This window comes from Mus musculus, chromosome 2, assembly GCF_000001635.26.
Source record: "Mus musculus strain C57BL/6J chromosome 2, GRCm38.p6 C57BL/6J".
NCBI lineage: Eukaryota > Metazoa > Chordata > Mammalia > Rodentia > Muridae > Mus > Mus musculus.
Genome location: NC_000068.7, coordinates 60,897,889 through 60,916,480, shown reverse-complemented (window position 1 = coordinate 60,916,480; position 18,592 = coordinate 60,897,889). Strand labels below are relative to the sequence as shown.

At 40.7% G+C, this 18,592-nt stretch overlaps 1 protein-coding gene across 6 annotated transcripts in view; it reads left to right on the top strand.

The window, feature by feature from the left end:
• The window catches only part of Rbms1 (RNA binding motif, single stranded interacting protein 1), a 213,688-nt gene that overhangs the window by 47,400 nt on the left and 147,696 nt on the right, over nucleotides 1–18,592 (top strand). The window lies entirely within an intron of this gene.

Below are 18,592 nucleotides of genomic sequence, written 5' to 3'. Positions count from 1 at the left end.
AAAACTCTCCTGATCCTTCAGATTAAGATGTGACTTTTATGAGCTGCCTTTGGCATCATTTCATCTTTACAGGCTTGTTTTCCCATACAGCCATGTTGGAGATAAGGGCTTCAGAATGTGAGTACTGGGAGAGACACGTTAGTGCCCAGCAGAAGGTTAGAGCTCTGGAGTCACACTGCCTGAGTTGGAAGTAACTCTGGTCAAGTTATTTGCTCTCTCTGTTTCGCAGTTCTCTGAAGACTGAAGAGAGTTTCCAGTTTATACTGAAAGTAAAGATACTGTTTGCAGCCTTTTTATGTTGAATGAGTGAGTTAAGAGGTGCAGTGGTATTCAGAAATGATACATATATTTACTAATTACTAATATATTACATATATTTACTAATTGAACTCAGTAGTGAAGTATTCAGCCTAGAGTTTTGTGATGATGATCTCCAGGTACTCGGACCCCATATCCAGTGGAAGCCTCTCCGTGATTCACAGTGATTCCCACACGCCTTGATAGATGCTTACGTGTAAACGAAGCAAGTGTGTTTGATTGTGTAGCATTCTTACAAAGACTGTGCTCCCAGCAGTGCTGATCTAGTCAGCTTGCGCCTCTGCAGCATGCCCTCCAGGCGCTGTCTCAAGACCTCCTCTGTCCTGAAGATACTAGGATCACACTGTACACATTCTACAAAAATAATCAAGACACAACCCTCCTAGTGGGGAAAAATTCTCTCTTCTCCTGCCTTTCCACTTATTCCTACACACACACACACACACACACACACACACACACACTCATACACACTCACACACACATACACACACATACACTTTATAATTGTACAATCAAACACACTTGATAGTGAACCTTCTTACTATAGAAATACAAGAGTGTCAAACAGAGTAAGAAATCCATGCATCCTCCGACTCCTATAGGAAGCAAGGAAAGGGTTAACCCCACCACCACCCTTGCCCCCATTTAGTGCCTTAGGAAGCAAGTAGGAAGCATTTGACAGCCTACTGGAGGCTCTGCACATTAGTAACAGCAGTCTATCAGTTTCTTCTGCTGAACTGGATCCAGAAGAGAATCTGCCCTGGATTGAAAAGGTAGAGGGAGGAAACATACTTAATTTATTTCCAAATAGTGAGTTATTTGTTTGTTTGTTTTTTGTTTTGTTTGTTTTGTTTTTTCCTGATTTGCACCACATACTATCAGCTAGTCTCCAGCCCTTCTGGAATCCGCTAAGGCTGAGGGAGTAGCTGTGTTCTTTTTCTGCCCAAATCAAGGTCATTATCTATTTTGTAGGCAGGATTTTTTTCTTCTTTTTTTAAGGGAAGGAGATGAAGAAAGGACTACCCACGAGCTCTGCCAACAACCATCCTAGCAAGCATCTGTCCTCTTCTGCCTTCCGAATTCATGCTGTCTTAGCTGGAGCCACGGCTGCCTCTCTAAGTCCATTTTGGTACAGGAGCCAATCATGGATAGCTTACACTTATAAACATTTCATTCTAAATACTTGTGAGTCAAATTATAAAACTTCTACTAAAATTAGAAAACCGAAAGTCTTTTTATATCTGAGCTCTTGCTTTAAAAATAAAATCAAAGCAAAGTATTTCTGGACAGCCAAGGCTCTAGCTGCTGGAGTTTAAAGACCTTTCCTTATACTGCTTCTCAGCATTAGGGTGGCTGGTTCTAGCAGAGTATTGATGGCAGGAGACAATAAAATCAGCAGGTATAGCCATGTGCTACTTATGTGTAAGCTGAGATGTGTAGCTACGAGGCGCCAGTATTCCCTTCACTGTAGAGAGGTACCTTAATAAAGAACATTTCTTTGTGAGGTGGCACAGGCTTGTAGTCCCAGCACAATACAAACTTTCTTAGGTTTGGGAGTTCAAGATTAGCCTATAAGACTCTGTTTCATACATACAAACCAATAAAAAAAATCAAATCAAATACTTGAAGACATCTCAGTGACCAGTGATCCCAAAGGAAAATAAAGAGTGCCCAATGTCATTTGCCACCTGGAGTGACATCATTCAATCACTCTGCGGGAGTGTAAATTGGCCTAATCTTTGTAGAAGTGTTCAAGGGTTGTTTCTGTTTTTTTTAAGTAAATTACTGATGTTGTAATATACATTTGTAAAATAAATTTACAACTTATTGACATGTTTGCCACCCCTACTTTTAAGATCGCAGCTGGGAATGATCTGGCTTGAACTAACTGGAGTATGGACTCCTACATAACAATAAAAAAAGACCGATGCTGAAGGAGCAACATTGTTGAACCTGGAAGACATCCAGAGTTCAAGAGGTCATTTATTTAAAAAAAAAAAAATCAGTCCTTAGTCTATAAATCTCATTTACATAAAATCAGAAACAGGCAAAACTCATCTCTGGTGAGAGATATCACATAAAGGTTGGAGAGGGGGTTGGTAAGAAATGAAGATGGAGGAGGATCTTGCGGATGGAACGGCCCACCCTGTGCCTTGGGAGTGATCTTAACATGGCAGGGACAATCGAACCCTTCGTCTGTGGTTTGTTTTTGTTTTTGTTTTTGTTTTCTGTGTTAATTATATGCCAGTATTTTCTTTTTTGTTTGTTTTTTTTTTGTTTTTGTTTTGTTTTGTTTTGTTTTGTTTTGTTTTGTTTTGTTTTGTTTTAAGAAGCCCTCTTCCCTTACTGAAAAGATTGCAGTCTGATGAATGAAGAGGGACTATGAGAAAGTGTTCTCCACAGAACTTCGTGGAGAAAGAAAAGGGCTGCCTCTGGTACTAGGAGAACTCAAAGGATTGTTAGAGAGGAGAACCTACAATGGACAACATGGCTTGAGTACCAAGATGTCTCAGGATGGCACTGAGAGCCCATTGAACAGATTTTGATGAAGAGGAGACGATGGGGGATGGGGAAGGGATGGATTGCCAGCAGTAAAGGGAGGAGAAAGTGGTATGCAGAGGCTCTTCCTGGGATGCCTCCCACATTCCTTTGCTAGGGAGTTGACTCCCAGAAGGTCAGTTAGAGCACATGATTGATGGCAGAGCTGGGGTGGGAGCCTCCTAAGTACAGAGTTAGTCTACATGTTAGGTCTGTTCCCCCTTTGTATGATGCTGGGGATGTTGGGTTCTGCTTCCTTCACGAGGTAGAGCCTCGTGAAGAAAAATGCTTCCTGCCAGGAGAAGCCTTTATGTTCCTGGGTACTGGAAGGCATGGGCCCTCCATAAATTGCCTTTCATCCACATGAACAATAGGTGTATACAACTGGACCCCTCCCCCAACCATGGTGGATCAGTGGGGCCCAGAGGCATTTCCTACTTCTTGCCCAGATTCTCTTAAAACTCAGCCAATGCCCCCGCTTGATCACAGGAATAGTACTGGAACAGATAGTGTAATCCTCTTGTATTTTTGAAGTCACTTGAAAACTATCTCAGGGTGTTTTCCGTATAGATCCTAAATCCCTTAAATAAGGAAATATCTAACATGACTCACCATATCCCTTGGGTCTTGCACTGGTTTTGGCCCCTGATTCTTTTGCAGCTGCAGCTGGTTGTGTTGCCTGTGCTGTGGACCACTCCTCTATAGCTGCAGCCTTCACAATCTGAACATTTCCTGTGTTACACATCCGAGTGGTGCAAAAATGGTATGAGACGTTGCCCATCAAACCCTCGCAAAGCTGACCGAAGCCCCATCTGCACGCGCTGCCTGTGTTTATATTGCTATAGACATTTCAGGTTTCGTTTGTCAGCTACAAAATTGGTCACATTTCAACCTCTGTTACCCCTGCACTGTAACTGATGGAAAGATGAAGAGATGAAGATTGTATTGGTGAATACTGGATTGGAGTGTTGGCGTTTCTGACAGAACTGGCAATTTTCAAATTGAGTGAGGCGTCAGGCTGCCTTTGCTTTATGGATTTTATTTCAGTTTCTTATGGATTAGATACCAGTCTTGCTAATTGTGTTAAACTGGGAGAGGCCACAGGACAGTGAGAACAGCCTCGAAGGAACCTTTCAGAAGGGCCCAAATGGGGCTGCAAGCTGTGTAAAAAATAAGACTGTAGCAGGCAGGATTGGAGTAGCCCAGTGTCACCAACAGCATACAGTGGGACTCTGGGGGGCTGTGGGGGTAGCCTTTAGAGCACCCACTGCCAATTCGCCATTCTGTTTGTTTAAATGTAGGTGTAGTCTTCCTTTTGCTCATCTGAACAGCCCCAGAGCTTGAGTGCAAGCTTAGAGAGTACCTCCTTTTAAAAAGAAAATTCCCATTTTCGGTTCATCTAGCTAATCCATTTCTCCGTTTAGAAATAATATCCATGCTTATACCTTTATCTATTTAAATATTTTTCCAGCATAATTTCATGGTAGGGAAACAAAGCCATCTCCTCCACAGCAAACAAGATGGGGGTGTAAATCTAGCACTGATCTACCCAGGCTTACAATCCTTGAAAAATCCTCCCACAGCTAGCTGCATTAATATTCATGACATGAAAATAAAAGGCAGCTTGTGGGTTGGGCAAAGGTGAGTTCTGGAATGGGCTTCCAGGATGGGAAAGCCTGGAGGCTAGGTTTGTCCAGCCACCCCTTCCCACCTTCAAATCCCAGCCAAGCTTAGAATTCCTTTGCTGAACACAGCCTTTCTAAGTGTTAGAAAGCATGCACTTTCGGACACCAATGTACATCCCGGAACCCACGCAGTTCCGGGAACCGTGCACTTCCGGGAACCCGAGCACTTCCGGAAACCCATTACTCCCCTAGCTTCCATTTAATTTACTTTAGTTGCCAGTGAGAATAAGGATGAGACCAATGCAGCAAGAAACCTGGAGGGTGAGCTTTGCAGGTCGTGACACTCAGAGATGTGTTCAGTCCCACGTAAACGTGAATGAAGCGGGACCACTCAATCTTCCTAGTTGCCCCTTTCATTCAGAATAAAACTTTGGAAGCAAGTTGGGCAGTGACGTTTAGAAAGACACGGGGTAACAAATCAACTCAAAGCTTTGTGGCTTGAAACAGTTGTAATTTAGTATTTCTCACGATCGGGAAGTTTGACGGCGCCTGGCTGTTTTGCGGGCACTGGATGGGATGTGCCTGTGAGCTACATTCAGCCAGTTTACTCAGCTACATTCAGTTAGCAGTTCAAAGCTACGTGTGATGGTGATACACTCCTGTACTTCTCGCCTCATGGGATTCGGAAGCAGGAGAATTGCTTGATTCTGGGAGTTCACTGCCAGCCTGGTCAACATGGCAATTGCCTGTCACAAATAAGCAAGCAAGCAAGCAAACTAGCACACAGCTGAGCACTTGCCCGGACTAAGAAGCCCATTTCACTGTTAACAGCTGGCTTATCTTGCCTTGCTGTTAGCTTTTCTCTCTCTTCACACAGGTAGTCTGGTGTGTGTCACTTCTGCTGGCTTCATTTCTTGCCTCGTGGCTGGCTTCCAAGATACTGAGTTAAAGCGGCCAGGCACATGTGACTTACTCTGTTGGTCAAAGCAGGCTACCATACCAGCTGATACGGGTGCAGTGGTGTGCCCATGGCTGAAAGAAAGGAATCCACAGTGGCTGCTTGCAGATTACCAATTCAAGCTATTTCCATGTGTTGCCTAACCATTTTAGAGAACCTGCTAATTTTAACTTGCTGCCGTGAAGATTATGCAACCCTGCTTAGTGGGTGCACTGCGCAGGGGACTTTTTAAATCCAAATAATGTTGATCAAAACTCCTCCCCCAACCTGCTTTTGGTTATTTATACTTATTAAATAATAGCTTGCTTCTGTGATGGAATGTTGATTTATGTTTTGTAACTAAGTCTTTTGGATAATTTGATGAATGCATTCTTAATTGGGAGCAAATTTAGACAGAATTGATTTAGTCTAGACCAGGATCTTCTTCTGGTATTGCGGCATCAGATCCTGGTTGGCCTCTTCTTGTAATCCCTCCTATTTCCTGGAGGAATGATACAAGTTCATTTTCTCATATTCAGGAATGGTCTTAAAAAACAAGTGTAAATTTTTTGGCAGGGAAAAATAAGGCTGGCATAGAAAGTCCCAAGATAACCAGGGTTACACTGTGAGGCCCCATCTTGAAAAATCCAAATTAAGTAATTAGTTAATTAATGAATTAAGCTAGAATTTTAACATGGAAAAATTTCAAATACAAAGACTACTCTAAGGTTTGATAAGTACAAATAACTGACATTCCTAATTATAAAATGTGTTTTATAACTCATAAATATTTAGTTCTCTGAAGAAAGGAAGATAGAAGTTATAGTATTGATGTTCTGGGCACCTTTAGCAAGCTGTCTAACTTCAGACCTTTGTTTTAATAAACCGAGAATAATTTATTCTCTGCTTACCTCAGATGGTATGTATAAAGCTTAATGAAAAAAAAAACTATTTAGGACCACATATAAGATATAACTGGGCAGACAAAGTATCTATGTGCAAAAAGTGAGAAACAAATTATTTAGATAGGTGATAAACAGATAAATGGATAGGTGGATGGATAGATAGGCAGATGGACAGACACACTTAAAGGTAAATAGACAGATGACTCCCTTTCCAAAGGTCTTAATCTCATTACAGTATTTCTAATAGCAGCCAAATATGGTGACACAGGCCTTTAATGGAGGCACCCGGGAAGCAGACACAGGCAGATATGAGTTCAAGGCCAAGCTGGTCTATATACCAAGTTATTAACTAAGCCACAGTAATGGTTTAAAATAAGTCTAGTCATTTCTAGAGATGATTGGCAATAGCTAGTTTGTTTGTTTGTTTGTTTGTTTGTTTGTTTCCCTGCTCTGCTTAGTTCTACAAATTCTATAGAAAATCTGGGTCAGGCTGAACTTTGTTGGCTGAATTTCAACCCCTTTCAATGTCTGTTCTGGGAAGGTTGTTGACAGACAGAGTGACGACAGGACTCAGGACTGGGCTCCTTCTTTGAACTATGGTACCCTTTGCATGTCTCCCTTTCATTGACAGTTCTTTGATTCTTTGCAATTGAAATTCCCTTTCACGACAGACTGATAAGTCTTTTTAGAAGATAATTATAAAATAAAAAGAATTCAAGATTTCTGGTGGTCATAAAATATTTGCCATATTCAATGGTTTGCTTCTACATTTTTTCAAGGATTGAATGAACTACTTGTGACTGTTGGGACTTAAAATAATTAAAATAAAATGCACAGATCTCCAGTCACATTAACTATATACCCAGTCACTGTATATGTATGTGCCCAGCATCACAGCAACATTATAATGGACAGCAATGTCACAGGACCTACTTTTCCAACCCATGTGGTACTGTTTCTCTTCTTCAGAGTCTCCTTTTCACCTCATGTGTTTTGAATAAGCAACAAGGAGAAGAGAGTGCAAATATTTACTGTTTGTTAAATGTGTTAAATTGATGGCAATTGAATAGACCAGTCTGCCAACTGGACTAACTTTTAAATCCTTAAAATTTAATTTGTATATAGTGTTTCCTAGAGATGGTTGTAAAAAAAAGTTTTTTTTTTTTTTGCTTGTTCTCTTAGATTTATTTATTTATTTTATGTGTATGGATGTTTGCCTACTTTATATATGTGCATCACCTGCATACCTGGTGCCCTGGAGAGCAAGAAGAGGCCATTAAATTCCCTGAAACTGGAGTTAGGATGGCTATGAACCACCATATGAGTGTTGGGAGCCAAACCCAAGTCCTCTGCAAGAGCAGCAAGCACGCTTATCTCCTAAGCCATTTCTCCTATTTGCTGATCTGTTAACTTGCTTGCTTACATCGACTTTACAACAGCTCGAATCACCTGACAATTAACCCTTCTTGCGAATTGGTGACCACACATTTTGCATTGAATATTTCATTATTTAAAAAAAAAAAAAAAAAAAAAAAAAAAAAAAAAACCTTACTACAGACTTCTTTTCCACTGGGAAAGTATGCTCATATTAAAGTTTGTTGAAGTAATGTATGCCCTTTTCTCAGTTTAAACAGAATTTCTAATCCAAGATCTGTGCGGATCTTGACATCTGCCAGTTAAAATATTGACTTTAAATAGAGAGGTCATAAAAACTGTGAGATTAAAATGATTCGGCGCTCTGAGTCCTTATCACACAGCTCACAGTAAATGGAGATTGCGCAATGCTGGGTTGAAGAAGCTGTAGGGTTCCGCTGTGCAGACGTGCTCCTAAGATATTCCAAAGCGGGTTTAAATCACAGTGCGTCCTGATGAGAGACTGATATTTTAAAAATGCTCGGGAGCAAGAATTTACTTTGTGTTGAAGGGTTGCTGAAAGGCATTAAGATAGTGCCACGAAGCTCTGGCAGGAAAAAGAGCAGTTCCCAAAGCCAAGCCACAGTTCTTGGGATCAGAATTAGAAAATTTTGTGTAAGCGTCGTGGTTCACCAGAGATGCCTTCCTTAACGGAAGTCTGTTTTCCACCTTCATATTGATATAATTTATGCAAGTCTGGGAAACCAAATTCTACCTTAATGTCACTTAATGTTTGTCACTTGGGCCAAACTTTAGTGATTTTTTTATTTTGAAACCGAAAGTGAACTTTTGTGGCCCAAATCTTACATGCCACATTAACTATCTTGTCAAGAATAGCTGCGTACCAGTGGGATCCGGCAGTTAGTGATAGCGACTCCTATTGGATCTTGGAGAAAGAAAGATGTGGGAAGACTAGGCTGCTGGGGCAAGCTCCCTAACTTAATTCTCCTTGTCTCTAGGTAACTGGACAGGCTACTTTGACTATGTTCATAAATTCTAAGACATTAAGTGAAACATTTGTCAACAATGTTTCCTAATACCTGAGTTGGGAGACTTCAAAGTAGACAGAGCTTTAAAGTCTGGCTGGCCTCCCTTCTCTCAAAGTTTCTTCCTTTCCATGCTATCCCTTTCCCCCAAACATTTTAGATGTTTTGTTTGAACTTAAGGCAGGTCATTTCTTAGGGTGGGCATGCAGTCTTTAACCGGAATTTCTCTGAAGATTGAAGATACCGAGCAGTTATTGCTGTAGCGCCGTGAGAATTTGCACCTGTCTAAGAGCTTATCATTAAAATGCCACTTCTCTGAGGAGAGCATTCATGATACTTTAGTGACCCAGTGCTAACCCTGAAGTCTGGAAGATGGGATGCCAGGGGAATCCAAAAGTGACATCAGGGGAATGGTTGGTTCGGTGACACACACTAGTGAGAATGTCACTGTTACCTGTTCTAGCAGGCACTTGCAGACAGACACTCTTTGACAAAGCTTTCTCAAGTCTTCCCTTTCAGTCTCTTTCTCCCTGTGTATCACTCACTTTCCTGTTGCTGTTTATGGGGACTGCCGACCTATCAGGCTGGATTCAAGGTTTTCATCTTGGATCTGTTTTTTGGGTTTTGTTTTTTCTGGAGGTAAACCACTTTGTTTGTTATGAAAGTCTGGTCTAGCATTTACTCTCCTAAGTTCACTGTTGTGTTGTTGCCTAGATCAAGAAAACGGCCTTTGAGTTCCAAGAAACTGTCCTCCCAACCATCTTCAATTCCTTTCCAAGAACACTCAGCTAGCAATGGGGGAGATCTCTGTGTCTTTTTCTTGCTGGAGCCGTTTGTCCTTATCCATCATGGGCAATGTCCTAGGTAACTGAGAAGAGGGGAGAGGACCAAAAGGTTCAGGGACTTGCTTTGGTGCCGACGACCATTGGTTTGGGTGAGCTTGAACTCGTCGAGAAAGAAGAGTTGAAAACCTTGTGAATACAAATGAAAAGTAAACAAGAAAGGGGCTTTAAACAGTTGCTTCAAATGTAAAAAAAAATCTACTTTATAATACAGTGAAGGAGCTTGCTGCTAAGCTTAGTCACCTGAGACCAGTCCCTGGGACCCACAGAGTGGGAGTTAAAAAAAAAAAACAAACAAAAACAAAAACAAAACTACTCTCTGAGGCTGGAGAGATGGCTCAGTGGTTAAGAGCACTGACTGCTCTTCTTGAGTTCAAATCCCAGCAACCATATGGTGGTTCACAACTATCTCTAATGAGATCTGACGCCCTCTTATGAAGTGTCTGAAGGCAGCTACAGTGTACTTACATATAATAAATAAATACATCTTAAAAAAAAAAACTCTCTTGCAAGTTGTTCTCTGACCATCTGAGGCATACCATGCACTTCACTCCAACACAAGTAAGTAATAAATTTATTTAAAAATAGAAAAAAAAATCAGACATCATACAAACATGTTTGTATTTTGATTATCTTTTGGTGATTATCTTTTGGTAATTGATTATCATGCTACAGCAAACAAAACAATGAGCTGTTATTTTGCATGATTCCTTAGGTAGGATGGAATTAGCTTGGTGGCTTTTCTGTTCCAGGTGACTTTGGCTATGTCACGGATGCAGGTGGATACAACATAGTGGTCTCACTTCCATGAGCTGTCCATTTGTGGCTAAGAGTCCCTTGGTTCTTTATGTGGTTTGTCATTTTGCAAGACACGGTTCCACGTGGGCTCTAACTAGATAGGAGACTAGTCTAGACTTCCTAACTCTGCTTTACAGCTGAGAGTACTTGGTGATGCTTGTGCCTCTCAGTTAAAGAAAGCTTGAGGGCCTTGATGGAGTTCAGTTGGGAGAGGATCTGCCTAGCCCACGTGAAGCCTTGAGTTTAGTCTCCAGCACCAAACAGTGTCAAAAACCTGGTGTATCAGAAGATGTCTGTTGTCTCAGCTCTCACTTGGAAGGCAGAGGGATCAAAAAAAATCATCCTCACCTACATAGCGAGGTTGGAGCCGGCCTGGGCAATCTGAGACTCTGTCTTGAAAATAAAACAAAGAAAAGCTTGAGAAACTAAAAGACCCCATTCCTAATGATTAAGCAGTTAGAACCAAGTGCAGTTTATAGCAGTTTCAGAGATTTGAGGGGTTTTGTTAAGTTGCATACCTAACTGTCACATACTTACAACGGGTTTTCTCATCTACTCCCATCAAAAACTTATTTTTAACTTATCCCCAGTGAGTAATGAAAAGGAAGTTTACTCTAGCCATACTTAATGTTGCTCCAGATGTTAGCATCGGCTTCCAGGGCGTTTGCTGCAAAGGCAATTCTGAACCCCCTCTAGTGGCAAAAATTTTTTTCTTTTTCTTTCTTTTTTTTTTTTTTTCCCAAAGAGCTTGCTTTGAATTAATAAGATGGCTGACTAACATATAACCTAACATAGTTTCAAAACTATTTCTAGCACAGTGCCCACTATATGTGCCTTAGAAGGTTCTTTGGACTCCTAGGACAAATGCACATCTTCTTAAGCAGCATTCAAAAAAACCAACCAAACAAACAAACAAAACAAAACAAAACAAAACAAAAAAAACGGAGGGTTCCTGTTAACTTTTAAAGTATAAAAACTGCTAACTACTCCTTGTAGTTCATGCTCTTAAATAAAAATGTCTTGACAATTAAAACATTCTTGGGTCTGATTTTTAAAGAAGCTGAATTTTAAATGTTCTCTGAAGATGTTTTTTTTTTTAAATAGATGTCCTTCTTCAGCTAGAGAGCAAAAGGTACTGATTGGATGCAGGGCTTTGCAAAGCCACAGTAGCCAAACTTAAACAAATACAGGTGCCAAATCCTTACACTTTCATCTTTAATAAACACAGTTTGGATTTGGTTTGTTGGAGCCAGTGGAGAGGCAACACTCATAACTATCTTCATCAGTCTGCACAAAAGAGGCCACTCTTGCCAAGGTTGGGAATGGGGACACAGAAGTTAGCTAACGATATTCATTCGCTGACCGCATCACCTGCCCATCGACAGGCAGATCTAGTCCTGCCTTTTCAAATGATATTTTCTATACTGCTACTGGAAAAGATCTTACAAAACAGCATTCCCAATTGTTTGTGGAAGCTGATTCAGCTTCTCCTACATCCCCTGGCATGTTGAGACCTCCCCTCCCCCCTTCCCCCTGTCCTCAACAGTAAGGAAATGCAAGAATCCACAGTGGTTCTGTTGTTTGTTTTTAAATCTCCACCATGTAGAACCTGAGGTTACCCAAATAATTTCCAGAGATTTTTTTTTTTTTTTTTGCTTTTTTGCTTTGTTTGAGAGTACAGATAGACTAAAACAGTGTACTCAATCAAATGTTGGGCTGCTTCCTTCGACTACCTCTTAAGTTCAGCTCTTGTAACCAAGCGCGCATCTCTTGTGGTCTCAATTACATCCGGTGTTGTGAGCTGGTAGCATTTCCTCCATTGAGAACGCCCCATCATTTGCCAAACTACATTTCTATGAATACAGAGAGAAGAAACCTCATGGCACTAAAGAGTGACATTTAAGAAAAAACTGAGCTTAAGTAGAACTTTAATTTTGAAAACAAACAACCCAAACCCCCAACTCATTGTATGTGTTGTAAACAGCTTGGTGAGATGATTATTCAAATATATAGGTGACAAAGGCACATGCTGCCTGCCTCAGAAGAACCCTGCTTGTTTTTTCTCGAATATATATATATCCATATATATATATATATATATATATATATATATATATCATTCATATATATATATATATATCCATTTGTCTAACAGAGACCAGAGATTCCGTCCCTACACTAGTTGTACAGACTTGAAATAATGGAAGTTAATTTGCATTTCTTAAAATGGTCTTCTCATAGACATGTTTCTTGGAACAGTATTCTGTGCACACAGCTGCAGTCAATTGAGTAAAAGTTACTCCCAGACAAGAATGAAATTCAACTTAACGGTTTGAACTTGCCGGGAACACAGCCCTGTAGCGTAAGCAAACCACAGGATTGGGAAACTGGACGCAGGTGCCCTGCTGGGGAGATTTCTTGTAAACAGCACCCAATGGGAACCGTCAAGCAGGGTCAGTGTTTCTAACCAAATGATTTCCTGTTCTAGAACAGTGTTCACTCTTGCATGTGGCGATCTTATTTTGAAGGGTTTCCCCTCTCTGATCATTTTTAGATTGCGTTCTAAAGATAACAATTCCCTTTTGGAATTGTATTCATAAAGACTAGTTATCACAATGTGTGTGCATAATCATTAGACAGACACACATGTCATGTTTATGGCTAAGCTCCCTAAAACTTAAAAAAACTTTGTTATTCTTCATTCTCAGGCAATTTTATTACCTTTCAGTTTTAGTCTTCCACTCGTTCCTTTATTTCGGAATGAGTACAAGTTTTCTCTGTGTAGCCCTGACTGTCCTGGAACTCACTATGTAGACCAGGCTAGCCTAGAACTCAAGAGAGCCTCCTGTCTCTGCCTCCCAGGTTCTATGCCCACACCACCCCGTCATCTTAGATATTTAAATAGGTTTTTCAAAGATCTGTTGGGGAGGCATTGCTGACTTCTGTTTTGCTACATAATGTACTTCTTTGGTTTCAGAAGGGAATGTTGCCGTGCTGTAACTTGTACCCTGCCTTAGTGTTTTAAGGTCCTCAGTGAGAAAAATGTAACAAGATGCCTGGCTTCTCTGCACATCACTTTTGTCGTCTAAACATCTAGTGTGCACTTTTAAGTTAGAGGTTATCAGTCTGGAATAAAGTCTTACCACATTAAGCCAGAATTAACAAACATACATTCCAGCCTTCTCCATTTGCAGGAAGCAAAACTATTTCCGGCCTTACTTTGCTGACAAAGAAGCCAGACTTTTTTTTTTTTTTTTTTTTTTTTTTTTTTTTTTTAATTCCTCGACGGGACTGGTAAATGGCCTTGAAGACCTTTGTTTATAATTTTTCTTTTTCTTTTTTTTTTTTTCCTCCTGAGGAACTGCCCTCCCTCCAGCAGTGAGATGCTAATTAAAGAGAGGCTGCTGACCTGAAGTGGGTTTAGAAGTCACTGAAGTCACCAAGAATGAGGTGGCAACAAGAGCTGGACAGGAAGGGCCCATTCCCAAAATAGAACACAGTTCTTAAAACTCTCTCATCACAGATCTGCTGGCTTCTAGTAGCTAGAAAAATGTGTCCTTTGGCATAAAACATGTAGGCTTCCAATCAAAGGAGCCAGGGGTTCATACTCTGTGAGAATTTGCCACAACTGACACTAAGTTGTAGCTACGAAATTATAATCTGTTTTAAAGGTATTGGTATTATGTAAACATTAAATGTGTGTTTTAAAATTGAGGAAGGATAATTAATTTGTATATGTTTGTACATGTGTGTGTGTGTCGAGGGAGCTCTTTCTAGTTATTCCTGTTCAAGAATATGGAGCAGCTCACAGTACAAATGGAAGGCTTTTTACTATCTCTACAATCTTTCATTGGAATAAAATTAATGTCACTGATGTAGGGGAAAGGACTACAATGTCTTTACTAATAACTGTTTAGAAAGGAAAAAAAACAGATAAGCAGGCAGGACTGACTGATTACAGTTCTCTCCTTTTAAAATGGTTTGAGATTGGCAAGTCCTGAGCTATAAGGCTGAAGAAGTGCTCGTTAGTAGACCGTGTGCCTGTTGAACACGAAGCCTGAGCCTGAGCCCAGAACTGCAACATTTAATTCATTGAAATGAATTAATCTGCAAGAATCTGATCCTCCCAAAACTCTGTTAGTATTTGTTAAGCAGGCCACTTTGTGAGAGAGACTCATTCCTGTTTATCTTAAGTAGTGGGGTGAGGCTGTACTGACGTCATATAAGGGGATCACCCCGAGTTAGGAAACAGAGCTTAGGCATGCTGCCTCCCTGCACCTCAGGACTGACCAGTGAGCACGGAGCCTGTGGATACCCGCCAAGCCGGGTAACCTCCTTTGGTTCGGGCATAGTTTTAAAGGCAAGAGTTCTAAAATGTCCCCTTGAGCGCCGACCATTCCTATCTTCCAGCTGCTCTTGGCTTTGTGAGTTTCAGAGGCTGGCTCCCTTGCTTCCTGGTATCCACAGCTTGTCTTTCTTCCGGAGTCTATGTTGAAATCCTGTGAGTCACCATGTGTCACTGCTTCTTCTAGCATCAGCTTACTCCTGCCTCCTCGACCGACCGCAGAAGGCTCCTCCTTCCTGCTCGGTGTCCGGTGCCTCGACCATACTCACTCACCGACATTGGTTGAATGAATTGACGAACAACCAGTTAAGGGATGTAAAAATATTTTTAGAGTCTCTTTTATTTAAAAAAAATGCTAATAAAGTATAAAACAACAACAAAAGCAACGGGACAGGAAATAGATGTTTTGAAATTTTTTAAGAGAGCTACTCATCCCTTTAGGTGAAAGAGAATTCCCTATGGGAGCTGAGGCGAAGGCTTATTGGGGAAAGTGATTGCCTTGCAGGCTTGAGATACTAGGCTCTCCCATTCAAAATAGTACTGCTCTGAAGCCCTTCCACTGCACGCTGACCCAGTTAAGCAGCTGGACCTCCAGGCATGTATGATCTTAACTTTACACGCCAAGTAGAGCAGTCATCTTCTCGATTTGTAGTCCAGTCAAGAGGCAAAATTAAAGTTTCTAATACGATTTGAAGAGTACTTTTACTAAGAGATTAATAATTTCTAAAGAAAACAGAAATTTCAAATTACTTTAAGGTAAACATCCTGTGTATATTTATCGTTGCCGGGAATTGAACTTAGGTCCTTACACGTACAAGGCAAATGCTCCACTACTGAGCTATATTTCCAGTTGCAAACATCATCTTCATATTTGCCTTTAAAATCCCTTTTTTCCCGGTTACTGCCCACCTTTGCCCTTTTAGTTGCTCAGGAAGTTAAAAATAAATAAATAAACACCAGGAAAGAGTCCTTCATTATTCATTCCTTTGCATTCTTTTTACTTTTTAAAATGTGCACAGCGGCTCTGAAATTCATTACGCAAAATCAGTTTTAGTTTTTGCTGCATGTCTAGTCACTTGTGGGTGAGTAGACAGGTGATATAATTACATCCAAGCGTGTGATTTTTTTTTTCTTTTTACTTAAAAGTTTTCAACCAGAAGTTGTGTTGACATTCAGTTTGAAATTCAGTTACTTGGCTCTTAGCTCATGGAGATCCAACAGTTGCCCATTAATGGCGCTTTCATTGCCCTGCACTTTGGAAGCCCTAAGCATTCCCAAATGCACTTAGGAGCATTTCCACTCATTAGAGAACCAGTGTTTCTCAGAGCTGTGGCTGAAGGCTTCCTGTGTGAAAACCAAACAAAATGGGCAATAAGAGTGCCATGTGAGTAGAGGAAAATTTTGTTCTTAATATTATAAAATTACAATTTTTTTCCTTCGCCTCTTACATCAATGTAAGAGATCACTTCTGATTCCAGAGTTACAGTAGTATAAAATATAAGTGGATATATCAAGGGGAGGCAGATGATAGATGATAGAGGTAGATAGAGAGATGATAGATAGATAGATAGATAGATAGATAGATAGATAGATAGATAGATGATAGAGAGATAGATAGATAGGATAGTAGATTAGATGGAAAGATAGATAATAGATAGTAGGTAGTAGATGATAGATAAGGTGGTAGATTAGATGGATAATAGATGATAGATAAGATGATAGATTAAATAGATGATAGATTAGATAGAGGTAGACAAATAGATGGGCAGATAGGTGATAGAAATGGATACATATATATAGATAGATGATATATAGAGATAGATGGATGGTAGATAGATAGATGATAGAGAGAGATATAGATAGATGATATATAGATGATAGAGAGATAGAGCTAGCTAGCTAGATGGATGGTAGATAGATAGATCCATAGATACATAGGTAGATACACAGATACATAGATAGATTATGATGTGGAGACACAAAAACTCAAGAGAGTTTGACCATGACCAGTGAATTTGGCTTCCAATCAAAAAGCTAACCTTAGAACCATATAGATAGACTTCTTTGAACCAGTGGAGATCATTATGATTTCTGTGGACAAGATCATATCTTTTAAAAATATGGAATAGGGACGAGAGGGGACAAAAGAGGACAACCAAAAGATGACAACTTGGAATTCCAGGAAGCAGGTGGATGACATGGATACAGAGCTCAGTAATGTTGTATGGGCAGAAAGAAGGCGCTAGGGAGAGGGTGGGACAGTGGTCTGTAACCAGAGTGTGAGCTGTCTGTGTACAAGCTTCTCTTGCTGCGTGGTCATTCAGGAAGTCTGGCTGGGAAAGAAAAACAGCTTAAGTAACAAGGAAGGCCTCCATTCCTGTTCTTAGGGTAGAGAAAGCTTGAGCAAGTAAAGATCCCAGAAAAACAAAAAAAAACAAAAACAAAGCACTGCATCTTCTTTCCTAAAAGGAAGACATGTTAATAAATTTATTTGTGCATATGTGAATGCTTATGTGAATATGGGTGTGTGCGTATGCTTGTGGCAGTCAGAGGACAATTTTGTTGACATTCTAAGGAAGCCTTCTTTGTGAAAGGGTTTCTTATTGTCCTGGAACCTCCCAGTTAGGTTGGCTGGGCTGGCCAGCAAGCCTCAGGGATCCTCCAGGCTCTTCCCCCCAAGCACTGGTGTTATGAGTATGTGTCACCATGCCTGACATTTTGACATGGCGTCTGAGGATGCCTTCATGTTTGTGAAGCAGGTGCTTTCTCACCTGAGCTATTTCTTCAATCCTGGAAAAAAAAATCATTAATGAAAATAAGATGAAAGCAAACAGACAAAACAGCACTTGAGGAGGAGGGGTCTGGATGATGGTAGGACAAGGGATACAAGCCAAGCTCGTATATCTCCTAAAGAGCTAGGGGGATTCTGAAATGACTGGCACAGAGAGCAATGCCAAGAAGATATGGAAAAATACAGAGATGTATTTGAAAAGGAACTGAAGACTTTTCCTGTAATTCATTTCAGGTGATATCTCAATATTTGGCAGTGAAGGGGGAGCTGAAGGTTTGAATTTTAATTCACAGAGGGATGGGCCCAAGAACATTTGGAGATGAGTAAAATGGATATTTCACAGCATCGAGGGTGTATCTAAAATCAGGAAAAGGTTGAGTGAAATTTTAAGTGTGCATCACTACAATTTGCATGAGAGGTTCTTGGCAATCCAGGAAGAGAAGTAGAAAGCTTTTGTCAAAAATATTCCTTCAGAGGGTGGGTGGAAGAGCCTCGTGGACCACTGAGTTTGACCAGGGCCACCTATGTGCCTATGCGTTTAGAACTGTCCACTGGAGCCCGGGAGACTCCCAGTGGATATCCAATGGTGACAGTGAGCTCCTCCAGAGAGCTGTCAGTGACTGATAGGTCAGCAGGGAGAGGAAAGGTCTGAGATTTCTTCCCCAACTATGGCTGACTGTTAGTATGCACAGTGTTGCGCAGGCCCAGCCCAGTAGTCATCTGCAGGTGCTCTGGGATTGCAATGGCTATACCATGCCCAGAAGAGGGATTTTCACAGTCCTCCTCCTTACTTAACGGCTCCCACTTTTATATTCCCTGCTTCCTCTTCTGATATATTCCCTGAGCCTTAGGAGGGGATTGTATAAATGTCATGATCAGGGTTGAACACTCAACCATTTCTTATTCTCGGTATCTTTTAACAGCCACAAGTGTCGGCGTTCACCACTGTTCACTGCAGACAGAAGAGTCTCTGATTAATACGGAGAGTGGCATTTTCCCATTAGTATAAATATAAATATGTAGGCAGTTTCACTATGTCAATGCAGCTAAACAATAGCAGTAAGTTTTCCCTAAGGCCTAAGACCTCTCAG